This window comes from Trichogramma pretiosum, unplaced genomic scaffold, assembly GCF_000599845.2.
Source record: "Trichogramma pretiosum strain Unisexual culture from Peru unplaced genomic scaffold, Tpre_2.0 scaffold15, whole genome shotgun sequence".
In the NCBI taxonomy this organism is placed as follows: Eukaryota; Metazoa; Arthropoda; class Insecta; order Hymenoptera; family Trichogrammatidae; genus Trichogramma; species Trichogramma pretiosum.
The window spans coordinates 2,142,316-2,148,392 of NW_019641686.1; positions in this window are offsets into that span (position 1 = coordinate 2,142,316).

Here is a 6,077-nt window from a genome sequence, read left to right on the forward strand (position 1 = left end):
GCGAGCGTGTGTACAATAAATCTATGTATGCATCCATACATGTGAATTGAATTCAATAACGTGCCGATCGCGCGAGGCGTTTTCATGTATACACATGCGTACACAACAACCCGCATATTCTGTGCAGTCTTTGATGTGGACTTGCTGCACATGGTATTTGAGCAGTCCCGAACGCGTTGCTCCTGCGCACCCCGTATAATATAGAAGAACAGTCCATGAATATCCGATCGATGAGCTAATTGATTTTTGATACTTTTGTATTTATGAGTATATCTGTATACCCTCCTGCTGTATTGTTATCAAGCGAGCGGAGCAGCTCCATATAAAGGACCAAATCGTTTTTATTTTGTCTTCTCGCAGAGCGTTTCTGCATTTTCATTTATTCACGATCGCATTAAACTGCTCTTTGTGTACACATGGTATTCTGCGATATCTATCGTGAATTATGAATAAAAATTTCAACTTTTCTTGTTAATTATGTATTTAAAAAGCTACACAATTGAAAATATTTACATTAAAATTAATGTAAAAAAGGAAAAAGTTGTTTCCTTTCCTCAATTCCGAACTGAATTTTAGGTATAAGAATTATTAAAAGTTATTTTAATATAATTTAAAACTGTGTTTACTTATATAGTTATTTTGCATTTGCTCCTCGTAGATTTACGGATAAAGATACTTGACATCTAGTGGTGGAGGCTGGCTTGAAGTTATAATTGAATTTCCATACATTTTTTGAGCAATCAACGCAAAAAACAATGAATTAGTTCTAATGCATTAACTTTCAATGTAAATTTCATGAAAACGTACCATAAATAAAATTCAGTATTGGTTACTTTAATTATAATGTCTAATTTTACATTAAATCTACATCAAATTGAAGGTTTCTTTTTTAATCGTCTTACTCATAGAAAAGTACGTAAATCATGAGATCGATTTTTCACAATTTATACACTCACACTTCGAGATACTTTCCCCAGAATTAATGACACTGCACGTGTCAGACATCTATGAAAGAGATAAAACCGAATGAAGTGTTTTTGTTTAAAAATTCGGTTAAACGCGAGACGGGGAATCAAGCCATTGTCTAATAATGATATGATCGCAATAAGGAATTTCCAATTTGCTTTTGTTACGGATTTACTTTATCGATCAATTAGTATGCGGCCCCGTGAGGTAATTTTATTATATTTATAAAACTGCCGATGAGTTCGACAACTCGAGCGAACGAGTTAATCAGATTTGGAATTTTTTTCACACCAAAGATATTATTTACCCAAGAAAAGTTTACGATTTTGCTTTTATTAGATGAAAGTTCAAGTATGTATAGTTGAGAGGCAAAGTTCACACTTTGGCCGCGCAAGCTCGGGAGCTTATATAATACACGAATTTGATCTCAAAAGAAAATGTTTGTTTCGGAGAAATAATTCACGAAATAAGTGCCGGGCGTGTCTGTGTGTGCACGCGAATCTTTCTATACACGAGCTCGCGCGTGGATTTAAGTACACACGGGGCCGAGATTTCTTCATGCGCAACGACGTATGTATGGTACATTATACACAGAGCATCGGCAGCTCATACTGCACGCAGCATGAGATCCCTACTAAATGGACATCTGCTTTTCGCAAAGCCGCCTGTAGATCGTATACACATCAAAGGCCAATATAATGCGTATAATGTACAAATCGAGAGTCCGTGGCAAACGATCCATTCATTCATGTATACGTATACGACGCGTGCAGAGGGATGTGCACTTATTCGAACTAATATGAGAAGAGGTGTGCGCGCTTCGTTAGCCACACATTGAAAATCATTATTGTATGCGGCAGCTCGCTTGTAATTCGCCCAGACCGGTTGCAGTACGTGGCCTCTTTGGATACCTTTGTATTTCGTGTATATGTGTGTAATAAGGCTTCAGAGAGAATATCGTCCCTTGAGATAATATGCGAATGTATTTATTTTATAAAAGTAGACAAAAATTGCGACTCGACGTAGCAATTACGCCCACAGTTTTATGCAAATTGATCGTGACAGTGTTTTTGGTTACTTTGACTTTAATAAGATTATGATGAGCCCACGCGTGCTTATGTTACATACCCATGGGCGTATAACAACACCGACGTGAGACCTGCAGTACGAAGGGACGGATTTTATATTTCTCCTTCCTTTTTAGCTACTGTTTCCAAATATTAGATTAGTTTAAAAAAATCCGAAGCTCCTTGAGACTGCAAAAATGAATATAATATAAAGTCACATCTTCTTCAAGTACACACATACTTCATAACCACCGTATGAGCGATCGGTGGCACAAAAGGGTTGATAAAAGCCTTAAAAAGTGTACTTGGACATTCTACGTCGCAGACTAAGGAACCTTACATTGTATACAATGCAACCCTTGGCTTAAGCACTAAAGTCTAGTATGCGTAAGCGGGTGTTTTAAACTGCGTAATTTGTACGCAATTGCGTGATTATACACTAAAGGCAAGTCTGAGGCGTGTACGCATGAGGATACAATGCTCGACTCGTTGCACCCCTCTATCCATCTCTTTCTCTGACTTCCATTTTCCAAGCAGCTCGTGTAATTTCATTTTTTATGCTGCTTCAGCCATGCCCGTGCGCCAAACTCTGCTTGGATACGAATAGAAACCGCGGCCCATACACTGGAAAAGAGCTTCTTCCTAGAAATTTGTTCATTTTTATTTATTAATTCTAATGAAGTAAGACATTTGTTCAAAGAGAAAAACTCCTGTGTGCAAGTTCATTAATTTTTTTATATTTCTTAACTATAATAATATCAATTAAATCCAATAAAACGGTATTTTCCACGAATTTTTTTAATCGTAATAGTAGTGAAAAACTATTATTACATTGGAGTATAAGTGCAAAATAGTGTGACGCGTGAAAATAAGAGCACTAGTCAAGCTTGCGAGTCACCGAGCAAGGAAATCGATTGAAAACTCGGCGCGACAATCACTCGATGCCAGAGGAAAGAAAAAGAAGAAGTACTCCTCAAATAATACATTTTCAATTTCATTTGCATAAAGCACTTAATTATGTTCACTCGTTATCACACACTTACGATTTGTAAGTCGCCTCAATCTCACTTTTTATCTCTAACGCGGGTTCTATATCACTACCGCAGCTGGGACACACACCTCGGCAAAGCCATGGCTGTCCTGATTTTGGCCACACTATACGTTCCCTCAAACTGCATTCGCAGTGGTCCCGTGTAAATCTAGCCACGACGTCGTGCGTGCAACTTCGGGTGACACAACGGCCTCGCACTCGCAAGGTTCAAAGAATGCGTCCGTTTTGTTGCACAATCTACGATCGATTCAAAAAGAGTCGATTTTATTCGCACTCATACAAGCATAAACAGTGATTGAGATCGCATTATATGCTGTAGGTCACAGCACATTAGCTAAACTCTATCTTTATTTAATGATTAATTCATCCTGAAAAAATGTTATTAAAATGAGGTTTTGTTTTCGAGTTATAAATTTTCAACTAAATTAGTTACCTCTACACTTTTTTTGTTTAACATTAAGGGTCCTTTGTAAACATTCAGTCGATAACATGAACTTGTGAATATTTGATTATTTAGTACCCATTTTTTATTAATGAGGCCACCATTAGTCTTTGAATTTTAGGGATTATCATAAAGTAACTCATACAAATGTGTTTGAGTCGTTAGTTTTCAATGTGATGGCTGATACTGATTATAAAATAATACCAGTACACTAGACTGCACTCTTTTACAATCAGGAAAATACGCTAATATTTCAAAATATAATTTCAACCCGCCCGAGAAACACTGAGAAATAAATTTCATTTTTGAGATTTAATTTTTAAAGTATTCTTTGAATCCCCAAAAAAAAAGTTTTGATCACGATTGAGAAATTATCAAGTTCGTTCTTCGCCTCGTTATCGGACGAATATCAATTAGAATTCTCGATTGATACGCGCTGACATACGCAAAAAAATTCTGCTCCATCAATTTTTCCATTTATAATAAATGCCTCAATTTCACAAAACCATCTGCATTATTAGTCGCATTTGATTAGATACTCACGTCCAGGAGAACTCTTTTGAAATTCGTGTATAGCCGATCGATCAATCACGTATTATAATATACCTCTGGAGCGTCTTTCATTACCTTACTTCTGTAAACATATGTATTGCGTTATGAATGGTCGATAATATCTCTCTTTGGCGGATCTTTTGAAGAAGAGGCGTCGTCGATTTTTTTTCTCCGTACATATATGAATTGCCGCATGGGTATGGCGATTTATGAGTCGTAAAAATCAATTATTGCCGCCATGTGTAGCAGTTCGCTCGCACTTACGGATTCTGATTTCATTTGCCGAGTGTACGAGTATTGGAAGAACACCTTCTGCCTTTTGTTTGAAATCGTAAATTTGTTTTTTAATGTGTCTTCGTCTTCTGATTCTCGCGGTGACGAGGCGTTAAAGGTAAAGGATAGCACCCCAGACTATATTACCATACAGGTTATGAGCATCGAGCGAAATTATTTTTTTTCGCGCAAATATTAAAATTATCGCAGTTCCAGAAAAGTATATACCTAACATGTGTATTATATGATCGTAAAATGATTTAACGAGCTCAACAAGATCTACGAGTTCTTTTGGCTGGTGAAATTGAACGAATTTTGCACAGAGCACATTGGTGTGATTTCTGCAGTATGATTACTGCCGTTTTTATTATAATTAAAACGAAAATATGAACTTGAGAAATAATAATGACGATAATTCATTATTCGTCTCCATTTTTTAGGATGTATTTCTCAGCGAAATCACTTTTTAACTTTTTATTTCTTCGTAATAAAATATCATTGATTGAAAGCGTTACTATTTATTTATGACTTATATGATCAACGTTCTTAAAATAATTTACACAACTACAATTTTATTGTAGAGCTATGTGTCTCAAAGAATCAAGAATCAAGAACGAAAGTAAATTCAATTACAAACTGGAAATTACTTTTAAATATGTAGACATCAAGCGCAATGTGGATTTATCAGTAGTTTAAAAAATGACAAGTAGTCTGGAAATCAGTTGCAGTATATGAATTATAGCAATAATCATAAAATTCAAGTATAATTAAAATAGATATTGAGGAATATAGTGAAGTCAGCGGTACTGACGAATATATTCATCTAATAATTCATTTATTATATATACAAAAGCAATATTTCCAAGATACCTTGAGTTCAATTGCAACAAAAAAAATGATTGAAGCATCGCTTATACTAAAAGCATACTACATGCGTACGTACAGATAGACGTCAATGAGAACAAAAAGGAATTCATTTCTAGTTCGCGCATCAAAAGCTTACATCCGAAGAGGCAGAAGAAGACGCAGTAAGGTACAGTAAAAGAAAGAAGAAGAGAATAAAACAAAAGTTGCATAAGTAGCCAAGTCGTATCAACGGATGGACCGAAAATAAACAGTCTTATATAGTGCCGCCGTTGCATGCATTTGCCGACAATAGATTTGCGCGCGTTACGGGTATATAAGTAGCCTCGGATTTGTACGCCTATATGCGATCCGATTGTCGCGAAGTTTCTCAATTGCTTTTTTAGGATGTATTTTTTGAAAATAAAAATGCCCGGACTATGTTTGCCCTTGCTTCGCGCAAGCAAGAGCGAGTCGGAGCTTGCATTTCCTTTAAACCTGAGCTTAAGAAGTGTTTACAGAATAAATATGCACTGCTTGAATTTTCAGTGTTGATGGCGAATGTCGAAGGTATTTTTGTCAGATATAGATTTTTTGAATTATGTTGGAAAAGAGTTTTTAATTCGATTCGAGCAACAATACGCATTTTTTGTCCAAATGCCTGCTGTTTGCACTAAATAGCCAAAACGAGTACACTCGCCTCGCATTCTTTATTTAAATAGCACTCGTGTACGTGGCAACTCTCAAACTTTTCACGAAAATGAAATTCAAAATTCTTGAATTTTTTTTCTTTTTCTTTCCTCTTGGCTCTTTCGAGACTATGTGCTCGCGTACATGGCTTCCGACAGTGCATTTATATAAGTAATAGCATACTTAGATCCAT